This window comes from Lithobates pipiens, unplaced genomic scaffold, assembly GCF_037356315.1.
Source record: "Lithobates pipiens isolate NorthernLeopardFrog02 unplaced genomic scaffold, aLitPip1_a1.2 Scaffold_23, whole genome shotgun sequence".
Lineage (NCBI taxonomy): Eukaryota > Metazoa > Chordata > Amphibia > Anura > Ranidae > Lithobates > Lithobates pipiens.
In genome coordinates, this window is record NW_027507785.1 from 61,993,653 (window position 1) to 62,012,473 (window position 18,821).

At 44.2% G+C, this 18,821-nt stretch overlaps 1 protein-coding gene across 1 annotated transcript in view; it reads left to right on the forward strand.

Moving 5' to 3' along the window:
• The window catches only part of PLXNA1 (plexin A1), a gene marked incomplete in the record, with an annotated part of 497,669 nt that overhangs the window by 33,284 nt on the left and 445,564 nt on the right, over positions 1-18,821 (forward strand).

The window sequence follows — 18,821 nt, forward strand, 5'->3', positions numbered from 1 at the left end:
GCTTGGTGGTCAGAGGGAGTAAAAAGATTAAATCGAGTTTGTGGTTAGTAGGAGGAGGAATATTGCCCCATCGTTGATATCAATGGGAGTAATGGTGCCCCATCGTTGGTATCAATGGGAGTAATGGTGCCCCATCTTTGGTATCAATGGGAATAATGGTGCCCCATCTTTGGTATCAATGGGAATAATGGTGCCCCATCGTTGGTATCAATGGGAATAATGGTGCCCCATCGTTGGGATGAGTGATAAGAGGGTGCTCTATTGTTGGTATCGGTAGAAGTAGTGTCCCCATCATTTGTATCAGTGGGATGTATAGTGTGCCTTGATGGTGTCGGTGGGATGGATAGTGCCCCATCATTGGTATTGTTTGGTACAAATTTGCCCAATAATTGGTATGAGTGATGGCAATAGTGCTCTATTGTTATCAGTGGGAGGAGTGTCCCATCATTAATATTGTGTGCAATACTGCCCAATCGTTGAAGTGACAGCAATAGTTTTTTGTATCACTAGGAGTAATAGTGCCCCAAGGGCCGCATAAAGGCTAGCAAAGGGCCACAGTTGGGAGACCGCAGCTGCAAAATGCGGAGGTGTGAACATGACACATAGCCAATAATGTTGAATGAACTGTAGTGCGTTTCTGCAAAACGCACCGCAAAACACTTAGGTGTGAACGTAGCATTAAGGTGCTTAGTTACACTTTAAGTGTTATATTGTGATGCTTCAATGCCTATTATGGCACGTGCTGTGTTTTATTGGTTGTAAACCCTTACATATACCCAGTGAAATGACTGGCCTCAGGTGATACACAGAGATGAAACAAATCATCCTACGTTACTTGTACCTGTTTATCTGCAGTCTTCTCTTCTCTACATCCCTTCAAAGTCCTGAATTAATAAAGCTTGCCTGAGCTGTCAGAAAAATGGGGGCAGAAAGCTCAAGTTACAATCTGCAGAACTCTGAGGGGAGCTTTTGAGAGCTGATTGGAGGGAAGGGACCCATCCCCCTTCACACAGTGACAGAGCTGAGGCTGTCAATCACAGGCTGCATGCAGGAGATCCATCCCTTGTTACTTTTTTTTTTTTGCTTCTAGCTCTGCACAGGGGTGTATTGTTGGGTTGCCAGTCACAATGAATTACACCGCACATAGAGCAGGTGCGCTGTCATGCACTGGGCAAGCCTGTAACGCCTATGATTTAGCACCCGTGTGAATGGGCCCATACTATTTCTTGTATTCCTTTCCATGACAAAGAGGTTATGAAGCCAGACTTATCAGTCCCTGACCTGAAGATGCTTATGTCAGCTGCAGAAAACGTAATCTGTGCGTCGTCCTGTAGTCCGGTCTCATCCTGAATGTATTGGCATCGAAGACTCTTTCCAGGTTTTTACCGCCCCCGTTAGCTTTACACATGTTTACTTTCTCTCAAGATTTGTAAGATTCTGAAATACAGAACTGGCACACGAGGAAACCCTGGATTACAGAAGCAGTAAGGATAAATTTAGACAGTTACTATTCACTGCCACGGGCTGTGTACATTTTAAAAATGGTCATTAAAATACCAGAGCAGCCGTCTAATTATATAACTGCCTCAGCGTTGGATGTGTGGCCTCGGGAGCTTCTCGCAGGGTGTGCCGAGAACGTTGCTTCACTCGTCTCGCAGTTTTGTCCTATGTTTCCTCATGCTAACGTATTAAACTGGTGCTGCACCAGAGCTCACCATCATTCGTGCAAAAGAGGACATTGGTGAACTGTTTTACTAAGGGACAACAGCAGAGACATTCAGAAGGCTTTTCATAGTGGTTTTGAGTAAGATGGCAGCCTCCTGTCTGCGTTTTTAGATAGGGCAGTCCTCTGCTTTGAGAAAGATAGATATAGTTGCCCTCAAAGGGTCGATTTTATCTGAGGTGCGCTATGTACAGGGTACAGTTTCAGGGGAGTCCTATGCACTGTGCGTTGCATACAGAGTGCAGGGTTCAGGGGTGTGTGTTGCGTACAGAGTGCAGGTTTCGGGGGTGTGTGTTGCGTACAGAGTGCAGGGTTCGGGGGTGTGTGTTGCCTACAGAGTGCAGGGTTCGGGGGTGTGTGTTGCGTACAGAGTGCAGGGTTCGGGGGTGTGTGTTGCGTACAGAGTGCAGGGTTCGGGGGTGTGTGTTGCGTACAGAGTGCAGGGTTCGGGGGTGTGTGTTGCGTACAGAGTGCAGGGTTCGGGGGTGTGTGTTGCGTACAGAGTGCAGGGTTCGGGGGTGTGTGTTGCGTACAGAGTGCAGGGTTCGGGGGTGTGTGTTGCGTACAGAGTGCAGGGTTCGGGGGTGTGTGTTGCGTACAGAGTGCAGGGTTCGGGGGGTGTGTGTTGCGTACAGAGTGCAGGGTTCGGGGGGGGGTGTGTTGCGTACAGAGTGCAGGGTTCGGGGGGGGGGTGTGTTGCGTACAGAGTGCAGGGTTCGGGGGGGGGGGTGTGTTGCGTACAGAGTGCAGGGTTCGGGGGTGCACTATACACGGTGTGCAACCTCAGTGGAGTTCCCACCACGTTTCAGCTGCGAAACGAAGTACAAGGGCCACGTGACCAGGCCGGATTCGGCCCGCAGGCCTTGTGTTTGACATATGCACATTAAAGGTCCCTGCTCATGCATTTTCTGGGAAAGGGGGGGACAACGTTCCGCTCCTGTCTCCCAATTACTCTCTTGGGTTGTCACCCTGTTGCATGCTCTTCCAGGGAAGACTGCACCAAATGCTCTTTGTACTTGATTTTTGTGCCCATTCGGAGTGATGTAGTCAAGTTCTCATGGCGGCGTGCATGTAGACAGGAAGTGCCTCCTAACAGGCCAGAGATTATTGTATTGTTACATACAGCTAGTGTCTACAGCTGTCTTGATATTTGCTCCTGGTAGTCTCAGACTGGTCAGTATTCTGACAATAAAGCTCTATTGCATTGTGTGCTTCCAATCAAGCATTGTGAATGTGCTTGCCGGAGGGAAGAGCCCTGGTATGACCCTATCATTTTACTGCTGCTCTATGACTGGCCATGGTTGGTCGTGGACCAGGCTGTGTTACAGTGCAGTCTGCTGGGCAGTCACCAGTCCCTATGTCCTGTCTGTCTGGAGGATGTAAATCACAAGCCTGGCTGTACAGCCCTGAAATCTTTTGGCAGATGAGATGTTCCCATATGTATATATTTTAACTGTAATCTGCTGGTTGCCTGGGTGAGCTAGCATTATTGCCATGGAAATGCAACTCTTATTTTCTTATTTTCTTAGATACTAATATAAACTATTCTCATACAGCATCTGGGAAATGTCTGCATATGATTATTGGACTAGGACATTTTAGGGTCGGGTCGCTCCAGCCTTTTTCTAAAATCGCTAGCAATTACTGTATTTATCGGCGTATAAGACGCACCCCAATTTAAAGTGGAAGTAAACTCCCTTATCGTTTTCAGCCAAGGAAGCTGCCATCTTTGCCTCTGTTTAATCTTCAACTGCCAAGGTGCTGCACATGTGATCCGTTATGACACCAGCCATTGGATGGTTTGACAGTTTGGTTGAGAGCACAGCCAATGTGCAGTTAGCATTCCCGGCATACCAGAAATATAACTTTTTTTCAAACTGTTTAAATCGATGGGTTTACTTCCACTTTAAGAGAGAAGTTTTCCATTTTTTTTTTTTTTTTTAAATAAACCACTTTGAAGCAAAATAATAGTCAGTGAGCGTCAATGCAGCCTGATCTGCGCCCATCTGCAGCTTCAGTGCAGCCTGATCTGCGCCCATCTGCAGCTTCAGTGCAGCCTGATCTGCGCCCATCTGCAGCTTCAGTGCAGCCTGATCTGCGCCCATCTGCAGCTTCAGTGCAGCCTGATCTGCGCCCATCTCTTGCAGGAGATCGCCAAGCCGTCATCTCCTGTTTACTCGGCTCTCAGTCGGCAGTCACATACACAGTCCCGCCTCCGCCATCAGCATTCGACCAGCTCATGTGATAGACGGAACACTGGTCCAATGGCAGAGGCGGGACTGTGTGTGTGACGTGAGAGCTGAGTGGAGAGGAGATGATGGCTCTGTGAATTTAGGCAGCACTCATCCCCCTCCGAGATACGCTGTTGGCGTATAACACGCACCCGCAATTTTTTTCCCCCTATGGGGGGAAAAAGTGCGTTTTATACGCCGATTAAATACGGTAATCGCTAAGTGCTATCAAAATGGGACAGCTGCTTTCCTATGGTGTAGATCACACTAGGCACCTGCACTTGTAATTAATCTGCCACGGTAGCACTATGCTCCATTGTGTGCAGTTCATCATTTCTATATGCAAACGCATTATGCTTGTGTAGCTTACAACATGGGGAGCTAGATGTTCTATAAGATCATTCTTCACTCTTGGGCCGGCCATAGATGGAGTGACCACAGAAAGTCACTCTGTTTCTCCAACACAGTCAGTGTTTATGGGGAATCCCTCCCGTGGAGCCACTGTGGTCTCCTGGTGGGGCACAGGAAGCCGCCCCCAACAGGAGAACACATTTAATCCTCCTAGTGGCTATAATAGCTGCTAGCAATAATCCAATGTAAAATCCGAAAGGCGGGTTGTACCGACGTTTCAATCACCCAACTTTTGGTATTCAGTCTACCCATACTTGGTTAGAATCTCAGCTGATCTTTTCTACTTACCGTAACAGTACAGTTAGTAAAGTACATTCAATGAACCCTTATACTAATTTTGAATTTCTTCGTTTCTGGGTGAACTGGGCAAATTCAAAAATGAGAGAGCCTGTAAAACTAAATGTGGCTAAACTCGAGTTGCCACATTTAGAAGCGTTCGGTGCTTGAAATGCCTCTGAAGACTTTTTTTTTTTTTTTGCGTTCCAAAAAAAAGCCTCTAAACTCGACTGCCTAGAAACGACTGTAAACGGCCCTGTGTACATGTACTGATAAGATAACATAGAGGAGAGTTTAGGAGCAGTTGAAAAAAAATTCCCAACTTATCCTAAACGTCCGTTTTAGCAGCAGCAGTGTACATGAGGCCTTAAACTCTCAATGGCAAGAGTCTGGCCCTCCCTAAGGTCTGAAGGACAGTAAACTGGCCCCCTGTTTAGAAAGTTTGGAGCCCCTTAGTATAGGGCTACACCCCAGAGGATATCCACCTGTTGGTTTATTGCTTACATTTTTATGCAATAGTCTGCAATAATCCAGGTACAATTTTATTCTAGTAAGGGTCAGAGGGGAAAAAAAGGGGTATCCTATGTGTTTTGGGGAACCAAAAGCACCCCCCTTCATCAGGATCATGGGGTAACTTCTGATGTCCTTATTTCCTTTTTTTTTTTTTTTTTCCTTCCTGTTGAAGGGCATTTTTTTTTATTTTTTCTTTTATTGGCTACTCTTTATTTTTTTTTATTTTATTTTTTTTATTGCCCCTCTGACCCTCACTGGAATAAAATTGTATCTGGACTATTGAACGGTGGTGGATTTCGGTAAGCAGGGCGAATGACAGGAGACATATTTTTCCTAGAAAGGTCTGCTTTCAGTTAACATAAGCCACCAACAAAAACAAGCCCTATAGCTGGATGACGTTTTATATTCCCATGAGAAGGCTGAAATTTCCTCCTAAGCTTATGTAAGTAGGCCCCGGGGGTATAAGGAAAGTTGGGTATGTTTTGGAGAATTCTGAATATTACCCTGTTTTGTGAACAGAGGCACATTTAGGTAATATTTTGCTGCTTGGGGTTATTAAAATATTGGGAAATTGTATAATTTTTGCCATGAGACTCTGTTTGGAATGGGGCCTCGGAAGTCTGACATGATGGATGTAATTATACCTAATCAAAGCCACCTCTTACCTCATCCTTCACCGCTCCTGTGTGGTCAGTAGCGGAATAAGATTACCTTGAGCCCTGGGCGGTAATCAAGACTGAACGCCAGAGCGCGGCACACATGGGCTCAATAAAACGCGTATAATTATATAAATACATTTTCCTCTGGTTGAAGGAAATGGGGTGATGAAATGCCCTTCCTGGAAAAAATATTAAAGGGACAGAATCGCGAGGGGGGGAGCAGAATGTTGGCCTTCATCATAGCCAGTGTTTTTCTTGGAGAAACCCTTTGTTTTCATGTTTAATTTTTTTTTCTTTTTTAGTCGGCTTTATTGTAACATGCGTCCTTTGCTGGTCAACTCATCACCAAGCTTGGTTCTGTCTATCCTGGAGATTGTTCTTCGTAAATTACAGGTTATAAATTGCATAGAATGTCTTTAAAGCTGAATTTAAAGCAGATGGCGAAATTATTGGTGACACCATAAATGTGTGAGCTGGTTTATGCCAAAGAATGTGGAGTTGTGTTCATTTGGACTTATGGTGTAGGCACCCTGCCAGACAGCACAGTCAGGATCCTTAACTACAGCTTACAGTGCACTTTATGGTGTCTTAAATGGGAGTCTATATATTTTTTCATGGAATAAGCAGAAGTGCCCGGTTTTGGAGATCGATAGGAAGAAGATATATTATATATCTGTATAATGTGTGTGTGTGTGTGTATGTATAATATACCCTATGTTACCAAAAGTATTGGTACGCCTGCCTTTACACACACATGAACTTTAATGGCATCCCAGTCTTAGTCCGTAGGGTTCAATATTGCGTTGGTCCACCCTTTGCAGCTATAACGGCTTCAACTCTTCTGGGAAGGCCATCCACAAGGTTTAGGAGTGTGTCTATGGGAATGTTTGACTGTTCTTCCAGAAGCGCATTTGTGAGGTCAGGCACTGATGTTGGACAAAAAGGCCCGGCTCGCAGTCTCCGCTCTAATTCAACCCAAAGGTGTTCTATCGGGTTGAGATCAGGACTCTGCGCAAGCCAGTCAAGTTCCTCCACCCCAAACTCGCTCATCCATGTCTTTATGGACTTTGCTTTGTGCACTGGTGCGCAGTCATGTTGGAACAGGAAGGGACCCCAAACTGTTCCCACAAAGTTGGGAGCATTAAATTGTCCAAAATGTCTTGGTATGCTGACGCCTTAAGAGTTCTCTTCACTGGAACTAAGGGGCCAAGCCCATCCCCTGAAAAACAACCCCCTCACTATAATCCCCCCTCCACCAAATGATTTGGACCAGTGCACAAAGCAATGTCCATAAAGACACGGATGAGCAAGTTTGGGGTGGAGGAACTTGACTCGCCTGCACGGAGTCCTGACCTCAACTTGATAGAACACCTTTGAGATAAATTGAGTGCGAGACGGGCCTTTTTGTCCACATCAGTGCTTGACCTCACAAATGCGCTTCTATAAGAATGGTGAAACATTCCTATAGACACACTCCTAAACCATGTGGACGGCCTTCCAAGAAAAGTTGAAGCTGTTATAGCTGCAAAGGGTGGGCCGACTCAATATTGAACCCTACGGACTAAGACTGGGATGTCATTAAAGTTTATGTGCATGTAAAGGCAGGTGTCCCAATACTAATATACTGTGTATATATATATATATATATATATATATATATATATATATATATACCATTTTTTTTTTTTAAAGAAATATACTGTTCTCCGCTGGCACGGCTGACCTGGCTGCACTACAGTCATGACTCGGGGAGCGCAGTGAGTCGGTCGATGACCCCTCTGTAATTTTGTGTCTGACTCTGAGCAATCTCTGTGCTGCTGAACCCGGATAAGCAGGAAACTGAGGCTTTTCCGGAGTGTTTCAGCAGGAATTCATGTTCTATTTATTGTGGTCCTCTGTTTCCCTTTGGCCGGGAGCTGAGCGCTGACCCAAGGACAGTTACAATCTCTTTCTGTTATCTTTTTTTTTTTTTTTGTTTTTTCTAGGAAAGTTGTCTCCATTTTTCATAATTCAATATCGTAAGTACCATCTGCAGTGAGAGCAAAAGTGGGGCAATTCATTTGGAATGCGGTCTGATACAAGCTGCTTTATACGAACAAGAACATTAAAGTAAATGCATGAGAAACTTAATCTTGTAACTGGACAAATCCTAAAAGGAAGACAACTAATGTTTTTTTTCTGACGTTTTTTTTGGGGCGCTTAAGAAATGCATTGCTAATCTTAACCTTTCGCACAAGCTAAAGTGACTAAGCTCCTAAAATCGCCCATTTAGCTTAGGCCTAATGGTCTATAGATTTAAAGTAAATTCCCACTTTTGCAGCCAAAGTGGTAATGTTGGCAACTTTAGATTTGTTACGCGTTCCCATTAACATCGCATAAGATAAAAAAAATGATTGGTTCCCTTTTTAGGTGCTGTTTACTTGCTTGAAAATCCTCACATGCTCTCCCTGCTTAGTAATCTTTAGGAAAGGGTTGTGGATTAAGGCTGGGCTCACACTATTGCGAATTGGACGTGGGTTCGCAATAGCAGTTGATTTTGACCGACTCTCTGTGAAGCTGGTTCACATATCTCTGCTGCGGCTCCGGTGCGATTTAAAAAAAAATAAAAATTTTCACAGGAGCTCTGTGCGTCTTTTGGTTGGTTAGTTTTAGGTCCGAATTTAGCCAAAAATTCAGGTTGAAATCTGACCTAAAATGGTGATGCACCAGACCCCTGCTGCAAGCCGCATGCGACGATAGTGTGATGAACCCAGTCTTACAGCGGAGTTCCACCCAAAAATGGAACTTCCGCTGTCCGTATTCCTCCTCCACCCCCTCCGGTGTCACATTTGGCACCTTTTAGGGGGAAGGGGGAGCAGATACCTCTCTAATGCAGGTATTTGCTCCCACTTCTGGCGAAATATTGTCGCAGTGTCCGCGGAAATCTACGTCATGTCCGGCCCCTCCTCTGTCTGGCCCCTCCTCTGTCTTCTGTTAGACGCACAGGTCCCAGAAGACAGTAGGGATCACTCAGAACGAGCAGCACGACTCGCGCATGTGCAAGGCTTCACTTCCAGATTCCCTTACTAGCAATGCCGGTGTTTTGTCTAAAAATGTCCGCCTATCGAATAGTGTCCGCTGTGTACTGCGCAGGAGCACAAGGAGATTCGGAAAATCTCTGAAGATGAACGGTGCCTCCATCTAAGTGGACATAGGGCTGCGCGTAGTTAGAGGGCCCCTCGTGGGTTTGCTTCGCTCGGCTCTTTTAAATTCTAACTCTGTCCACTTGGATGGTGGGGCTTGAACCTGGATTTGCGGCACAGGCGCCGTTCATCTACAGCTATTTTCGGAATCTGCTTGTCATGTTTACTGTGCATGCGCAGTACACAGTGGACACTATTTCACATGACACCGGCGTCTCCACCCGGAGCTGAGGGACAAGTCGGCTTTGGGTAAGGACATCGTGCAGGACAGGTAAGTGTCCTTATTTTAAAAGCCAGCAGCTGCAGTATTTGTACATACATTTTCCCTCCTTTTTTTTATTTTTTTTATTTTTTTTTAGGCGGAACTCCGCTTTAAGGTTTGCATAATTACCCTTGTCTGAACTGTACTCCCAGTCCTTCATTATCAGCTGTAAACTAGATTTGAACGCTGTCCTAACAAAGGGTTAAAATTTTTGACATTTCGCATCCTGCATTGTATGTTAATGAGGGACAGCGCAGTCTGCATGGAGACACGCTGAGACTACCCAGAAGTCCTTGGAATCAGCCATGAGACCACCTCCTTAGAAACATCTAAAAGGTGAAAAATACAATTTTTTTTTTTTTTGTCTGCTAATCTCCAGGCAGATAAAAATGAATGCACCTCTGTAATCATTAATAGTTCAACTTTAAAGCTACGTAAGTAACCTGCATTTGACCTTTTTGTCATCTACGTACAGCAGAGCTCAGAGTGGAAGATGGAAAAACACACCGACAGTCAGTTGCACCTCATCTGAGATGGACTACATTTGTAGTGTGCATAGAGCAGTGCATGAGACCTCAGCCAATATGCACTGCTCTTTCCAAAGAATGGGCAGTTAGGGGGGAAATTAGAAGTTCTGGAGCTAATAGAGGGCATTACAAGGACCCAGAAAAAGCTAAAAATATCGCCTATATATCGTCTGACAAAGCTGCTCCATGCACTCCAGTGTGAAAGCCTGAGGGCTTTCACACTGGAGCGGTGCGCTGGCAGGGTGTCACAAAAAGTCCTGCCAGCAGCTTCTTTGGAGCGGTGAAATCAGGGGGGCAGTGCTGCGGTACCGCCGATAAAACACCGCTCCGGCTGCGTTTTGCGCAGCGGATTAAACCCCTTTTCGGCCGCTAGCAGGGGGTTAAAACCACCCTGCTAGTGGCCGAATAGCGCCGCTACAACCACCAATGCCCCCCCCCCCCCCCGCGGCTCGGTGTGAAAGGGCTCTAAAACTCTTTCATGAAAAGTAGATTACAGGACCATTAAGTAGGGAATGCGTATAGAATTTTTTTGGAGACTAAGGATATTGTATTAGGGTGGCACAGTGGTGTAGTGGGTAGCACCCTCGCCTAGCAGTAAAAAGGGTTGCTGGTTCGAATCCCAACCACAACACTACCTGCCTTGAGTTTGCATGTTCTCCCTGTGCCTATGTGGGTTTCCTCCCACACTCCAAAGACATGCTGGTAGGTTATTTGGCTTCTGTCCAAAATTGGCCCTAGTATAAGAATGTGAGTTGGGGACATTGGATTGTGGGCTCCTTGAGGTTAGGGACTGATGTGAGTGTGTGATGTATGTGTGGAGCACTGCGTAAATTGACGGCGCTATATGGGCACCTTTAATAATAATATAATAGATGAGCATCTTAATGAGACACAATATACAGGATAGGGACAATTGTAGCCACGCACCCACACTCACACATGTTGAACTGGATGGACTGGTGTCTTTATTCAACCTTACTAACTATGTATAGTATCACTTTAAGGAACATTGAGGAGAGAACAGAGACGAGCTCATCAGTCTGCTGCTTCTCTTTTCACTGTCCAGTCAGATGAGGTTGGGGAGGAGAGCTGTACGTGTTACTTCACTGCAGCAGAGAAAGAATCGGTTCTATTGTCTGCATGGTGGATGTTGTCCACCCTCTGGCATCTTTGTCCACATCTTGGACAATGTCCACATCTTGGAACTAAGAGACGTCCTTAGGTCAGAGCTAGGGACTCTGCTTCCGTCCCCACTTGACAAGGTTAGTGATTGGCTGGTCAACATCCAGTGCTTCATCATAGGAAGAAGGGTGCATGCTGAAAATGCTAGATGCTTGGCTGTCCCTGGCTTGAATACTTTTAAGCCTCTGTCCTGGAACAAGCATGCATTAAATAAAGTCGGAACTTGTGGTTTCCCTACTTATTCTGCATCAGTCTTTGGACAGCCAGGCAGCTAGCATTTTCAAAAAGAGAACAGGCTACCCTTTTTTTCTGTGCCGTTGCTATAATAAATTCTGAACGTGATTGCCACTAAAGTCAATCTAAATGCCGATCTAAAGTCGATCTAAATGCCTACCCCGATGCAGGAAGTGGCATGACTGCGAGGACTCAGTGCCGCCACCCACGACTCATGCAACCCTTTTGTTCCCGACAGCTTCCATTACTTTATTTATTTCTACGGAGCTGATTGTTTTATAATCACAGTTCCTGCTCGCTATCTTGCAAACAAAATTACATTTAGTAATTAAAATCAAACACAACCAACTGCAATTTTTTTTTTTTTGAAGGAATAATATTAGATTTGTCCCGGGGCTAAGCGCCAAAGAGTTTGTGGGTGTTTAATTGGCTGATGGGACTACCAGGAAATCAGTTTAATGGATGCTGCTTATGAAATGTGATTAATTGTTGCATCTGTCATTTTACATTGATGGCAATGGAAGATGCAAAAGGCCATCCTGACTAAGAAGTTAAGAGGGCTGGATTTGTGAATAATTCCATCTGACCTTCTGGGTAGGCTGGTTAAGCAGCCAGATTGGCATCCACGTCCTATAAATCATTGGCGGACTTTGGTTAGTGCTCTGGGCACTAGGTTTCAATCCCACTCTGGGAGGTAGGAGTTATAGGTCTTTGATGCCAACATAAGCACTAAATTAAATACATTTCAACCATTATATTGAAACGTACTGATGAATGAAGCCTGTTTGCAGGCTTCATTTACACAGAAGCTCCATCGGTGGATAATGTCAAAGGAAGAAGGTGTCCATCCTTTGACATCTTTGTCCGAATGGTGGAAGGTGTCCATCTTCCTTCTAACATCTTTGTCTGAAAGGTATTTACCCTCTGACATCTTTGTCTGAATAGTGGGAGGTGTCCATCTTTATGTGAAAAATGGAAGACGTCCATATGCTTGACAACTTTGCATGCTGGGTGATGTCCACCCTCTGACATATCTGTAATCATGCTGGATGATGTCCATCCTCCATCTTTGAGTAGTGGAAGATGTCTGTCCTTGGACATTTTTGTCCAATGGTTGAAGGCGTCTTCCCTTGGACGTCTTTGCGTGAGCGATGGAAGATGCCATACCCTCTGATATCTATGCCCTCTTATGAAGTATACAAGACTGTCACTTGGCAAACTATGACTGCGGGCATGGGATGTAGTGTAATACCCTCTCAAGGTAAATATTGGTTCCGAACTACGTTCATTGTGAATTACCAGCCACCATGTAGACAAAAGAAACCCTGCAGTCATGCTCCTAGTAATGCAAACAACATAAAGCTCTCAGTTCCCTAATCTCTCTTGTGACAACTCTTTATGCCCTTGTTTTGTTACTTGGTAAAACCTCTCTTGTGACATTCCTTATCAAGGCCGATTAGCTCTGCTTGGAAGGTTTTATAGGGCCTCTGACACCTCAACTTTCTTACTGTTGCAAAATACTTCACATGAAGTGTTTAAAGGGACCTTAACCTTGTCTGTTTTATTTTCCCCTCTGTATTTTAGCACCAATAAACCCATAAAATCTATGAATATCTCTTACAGTTTTTAAGATAAAGAATTTGATTTGTGGAGTGACATGTTTTTCTTCTGGTCGTCTGACTTCTGTTGGCTAAAGGATAGCTCTACAGACGGGTTCTTTAGCTTGACGGCATAAAGTCTTAAGTTATGTTTCCTAGAAAGACTATAAAAGATTGGATAATTTAAAGCTGGACCCTCCAACCTTCTTTTCCATCTTGTACAGTTGTAAAGGCTCCTCTGTTGTACTGAAATTGCTTCCTCTGATTTCACTGCACACTGTGAGCTTCTCGCATTAGAATTTGCAGCAAGTCATTTAAAATATTATTAGCGTGTTGCTAAAGAAAGGACCCAGGTAAGGGAAAATTTAAGCAAGAAACTTCAACTTTAAAGTGGAAGTAAACCCATGGATTTAAACAGTTGAAAAAAAAAGGCATGCCGGGAATGCTAACTGCACATTGGCTGTGCTCTCAGCCAAACTATCCAAACGCTGGTGTCATAAAGAATCGCATGTACAGCACCATAGCAGTTGAAGATTAAACAGAGGCAAAGATGGCAGCTTCCTTGGCTGAAAACGATAGGGGAGTTTACTTCCACTTTGAGTTGTAGTAGGTGGACTCTGGTGGATTTATTCATCAGGTTTTTATATCTCTAATTCCAGTGCAATTTGCCGGTTGACTCCATCTGTAGCTTGCAGTCTTACCCCTCTTGCCCTTGGCAGCTGTGATGGTCTTACTTTCTCAGCCGCCTTTTCTGTAATATAAAGTGAATATCGATAGAGAGAACCCAAAACCAGATAGTAGAAAGCTCCCATTCTAGATTCTCAAAGGTAAATGTAGCTTTTAGTGGACACTCAGTCTGCTGGCATCCACCCAAAACTGAAATCCGTTTTTAGGGTTGGCTTGCTCTTTAAGGCAGTAATAGGGAAGATGTGCCATGTCCCGGAGTGTGTGGCAGAGCTGATTAGCTGCCAACAAGCTTTGGCTTTCTGCAGTTCCTCATATAATTGCCTGTGTTCGGTCCCCAGTACATAGCCTGCCTATACTTGCCTGCGGGCTGCTCATCTCCTGGTGGTGGATGACAAGTGAGACGGTGTTCTTCTCTGCCCTCCCAAAATCTGAAGCACGATGACAATGGTGAAGACAGTGATGCCAGGTTTTGTATTATTCAGAGTTCTTCTGGACTTTAGCTCAATACAGAAACCCAACCTGAAAAAGCTTTCTGCTAAGCATAGTTTTTAAAGTCTAAAGTCCCATCTGTGAAATAACATCTAAAGTGACCCATCAGCAATGTCAAAAGATTCTTGACATGTTCTTGACATGTTAAAATGTACAAGAGGATCATTTTTTCAAAAAAGGTTCCAACTTTTATTCCTAAATCCATCCTAGAGTCCCAACCAAGAGACTTTGTCTAAGCTGAGATGATGTCCTCAGTCTCAGACAGCAGGAAGCATTTCCTCAGAGATATATATTTTTTATATTTATTTTTTGCAGCTCCTCCCTGTTCCCTCCTAAACACTTACTCAAGCCCAATGTTGATCCAGCACTGTGCCCGAAAGCAGCAATGCTGCTCTAGCCCCCTCCTCACTGGACTTGGTGAGAGTAGCGGGAGCCATTGGCTCCTACTGCTGTCAATCAAATCAAAAGGAGCAGGGGGTGGGGCAGTGTGTGTGTGTGTGTGTGTGTGTGTGTGTGTGTCAATAGATGCACACAGTGCAGCCCAGGATCAAACTCGTATGAGTCTCCCCATAGCACATGGCTTGCTATGGGGTCACTGGACAGGAGGAGGAGGAGCCAGGAACCCAGAAGAGGAGAATCGGGGCTGCTCTGTGCAAAACCATTGCACAGTGCAAGTAAGTATGACATGTTTATTTAAAAAGATAATAGACCCTTTCACACGTGTCTGCCTGTCAGTTTTTCAGGTGGGCCTGATCGGACACACTGCATTGTCCTCTATGGAGCGGCCATCTAATCCGATCCTGTCCACTAAAAACAGATGGTCGTCCTATTTTCCAATCTGTCCATTGGATCAGATTGGAATGAAATGGACAGGTGGTCTGTTTCCATCCGATTTCCCCATAGAGGAGAGCAGGACTGTGTCTGTGTCTGATCTGCACAGTGTTAAACAGAGGCGCCCGTGTGAAAGGGGCCTTAAGCCCCATACACACTATCAGATTTTCTGCAGATTTTTGTCTTCAGATTTACCAAAACCATATAATATGAGGTCAAACTTTAGGAGTTTCAATTTGTATGCAATCAGGCAGGCCCTTGCACTACATGGTTTTGGTAAATCTGAAGACAAAAATCAGCAGAAAATCTGATGGTGTGTATGGGGCTTTACAATCAATTTACGTTCCATATTCACCTTCAATCTAGACATTTCCGCTGCATTAGGTTTTTTTTTTCTTCTGCTGCTACATGTCCTCAGTCCGGTGGACAGCATCATTCGATCTACTTCCTCTGAGCTCATGTCATCCTGGCCGTGCCCCCAGCCTGTGACTGGACTGTGAAAGGAGAAGCAGCACAGTGAGCCTCTCCCTTTCCCTAACAGTATGCTTCTTGTCAGACCATGGACTGGCTCCTTGTGCTCTGCTGTACAGGGACTTCAAGAAGCCAATATCAGGCCACATTCAGGTAGTTTAATAATGTATTTTTGCTTTCATTGTATTTTTTATTTTATATTAGTTCAACTGTCTTAGGCTAGCACTGTTCTCTGGCAGCGGGATGGGCTAGGGGTTTCATGAACAGGAATATTCTGCAAGTGTCTAATATTGACCCGGGGGTCCATTCCAGTACAAGTATTTTCCTTAATTTTCTTCTTTAACATGTTCTCGGCAGTCTCTCTCTCACTTGCTACACCAGAGACTTCTGTTCCCCACGTACACCCTTCAATCATTCTCCGCATCCCCGGATGAGAGAGGCCCGTGCATTGCCGGTAGGCGATAGATCCGGTATTAAAATATTTCAGTTTGCTGAGAATTGCCATCTACTTCATATGATTTAATATTTCAAATATAATTCAGAGAATCTTCAACTCCTCATAAATTCCAACGCCGATTTCCAAACGTGTCTTTTGTGATTGAGACAATGGTTTTTTAATTTCTGCCTTTTATCTGACGTGCGGAATTTGATGAGGCACGCTGTAATTCAAGTTCGCTCAAAGACGAGCTATGATTTTTTTTAAAATTTTTTTGTTAATTAGTAATTGGGCCCGAATTTAGGCCGGGCACACACCTGAGCGTTTCAAAGTCACGCAGGGTTTTTCAGGCTCTTTGCTTCATGTGACAAAACGTTCAGATGTAAACAAGTGCCATTGAAATTAATGGGATTTTGCTTGTTGGGCATTTTTCAGGTGTTTTTTTCTGGCGTTTTATGAGCTGAAAACACTCAGGTGTGAATACAGTCTTATGGAAAACCTAGGGTGCAATAGTAGGCCACAATATCAGTGCTCTATGGCAAACAATGCTAATATTCTGAAGTCGGAAAGTTCACTTTGTTTGCCTTAAGCTCTATTCACACTTGTCATGTAACTTTGAACACTAAAGTCGCACCCCACGATTTTCATTGACAACCTTCAAATACGTGAGACTTTTAAAAACGTTCCTGCGCTACTTTGGTCTGACTCTCTTTAAACATGAGTATCATAGACTTCAATGCAAATCCTCAAAAGTTGAATGTTATCCATGCGACAGTTGTGCATTATCGTTGGTCAAAGTCTCATTCCAAGTTGCATCTCAAAGTTGTGCGACTTTGGAGTTGCACAAGTGTGCATGGAACCTTGTGTTATCCTCACAAAGGACTTTTGAATTTCTGGACTCTACAGTTGGGTTTAATGCTCACTTTGTGTTCCCAAACATTTGATCACCTGATCCAGACCCTTTTGTTTGTAGCAGATGGGTGCATCATGCCCATGGGCAGCTGCTTACGCCAGCCAGTTGACCACTGTCAAAGATCGTTTGTCCAGGTTTAATTACTACTGTTCCTCTAGTGGAGCCATGCTCAACTAGGGTTCCTCTGGGGTTTACTAGGGGTTCATTAAAGTGGTTCTAAAACCTAAATATGTTGTACCTTAATGCATTCCTTCCATGTTTAGGCATTGATTTTTCCAATGACCTCTGATAAATTTTTAGCAGGGGTTTTCAGAGTTCTGGAATTTTTTTTTTTTTTTCTTTGCAAGAGTTCCACAGGAGTAAAACCATTTGAGCGAGGCTTTCCCCACATACGCATAGGCCACTCAGTCACCTGGGGCTAACCAATTCCGATGTCAGATGCCTATTTAGTGTTGGCAGACTATAGCAAAAGGAACAATATTAAAACGGAGAAAAAAAAATCAAAAGCACTGGTTACAGAAGTCGTCCGGTGTTCTGGAAGGACGGGTTGCTCAAGTTGGTAGGAAATTCATTGGCCATTTTTAATCATTTTATTATTGGGATTCGGTGTATTGAGGAGATAAAAAAAAGAAGCAAATTAGATGATAGTTTTTTGTGTGTTTTTTGTTGTTTTGGTGTTTTTTCCTCCTCTAAGCACAGTACAGGTGCTGTGGGTAATGTCCTACTGTTTTCGAACCTCCTGCCTAGATTAGGATGTTTCTTATGGAGCTCTGGTCTCCTCTCATCCTTGGCTCCTTCCGCATGAGTCCTGTAATTGAAATGTCACAGACACTTTTGACAGGACATCAATAATCCAGGACTATGACACTCTTTGTTTGCTTAATTTTTTTCCTCTCTGCGTGGAAGTAAGCTTTAGCCTAAATTCATACACTATTAAACTGTCTTCTGGGACTTTGGAGAGGAGGGTGAAAGGGAACATTTAAAGGAACAGTCATTTACTTAGGGGCAAGTGTATGAATTATAGTTTGTAATGATAGTGAGAATTTAGGGTTCTACATTGGTCTCAATTGTATGTCGCAGTAGAGTTGCAATTTGCATCCTGTTGAGGCCAAGGTCCAGAAAGTGGATGGGGCTTGGCATTCTCTTTTTCAGAACACCTATGACATATCGCCTATTTTTGGATGGTCCTGAAACACCTACATCCAATGTGGCTGTGACAGTAAAAGAGAAGACGGGCTATATAGTTATATAGTTAGACTAGTGTCTTGTCAGCCTATCTAGTTCAACCAATAATAAAAAATAAATTAAAAAAACGCGCACACACAAATAGAAAACCTCTATATGCTCAATCCTACACCCACAGTTGACCCAGAGGAATGCAAAAACAAATACCCCAATAAAGCATGATCCAGTTTGCTGCAGTTTGGGGAAAACAAAATCCTTCCTGATTCCCCCTCCCCCCAATGAGGCAATTGGACATTCCCTGGATCAACTACCCCTAGTGTTATTACCTATAGTATGCAGTTATATTTTGTGCATTTTAGGAATGCGTCCAGCTATTTTTTTAAAACCATCAACCACCAACTATTTTCACAGCTCTTTCCGTATGTGAAGGTTAAATCTTTGTGTTTTTTTTTTTTTTTTCTTCTAGTCCAAACTACGGCCCTCCAGCTGTTGCGGAACTACGCGTCCCTTGAAGCATTGTAAAACTCTGACATTCAGAGCTATGACTGGGCATGATGGGAATTGTCGTTCCTCAACAACTGGATGGCCATAGTTTGGAGACCCCTGCTCTAGACCAATGGTCTGCAAACTGTGGCCCTTTGCGTCACTTTATGACCTTTGGGGCACTTTTCTTGCCACTGATACAAGGCACTATTCCTCCCATTGACACCAAAACTGAGACACCATTCCTTTCGCTGACGCCAACAGTGATCATTATTCCTCCCTTTGACACCAATGATGGGGCACAATTCCTCCCACTGACACCAGCTTTGGGCACTAGTCCTTTCACTGATACCAATGATGGGGAACTATTCCTTCCTTTTACACCAATGAGGGGGGCACTATTCTACCCACCAATAGAGCACTATTTCCCATCCTACTGACCACAGGTGTACTATGAGGTTTTTTTTTAACTTTCAGTGAGCACCAGACCTGAGACCAAGTCTACTTCAATTGATGCTTGGGCATTTT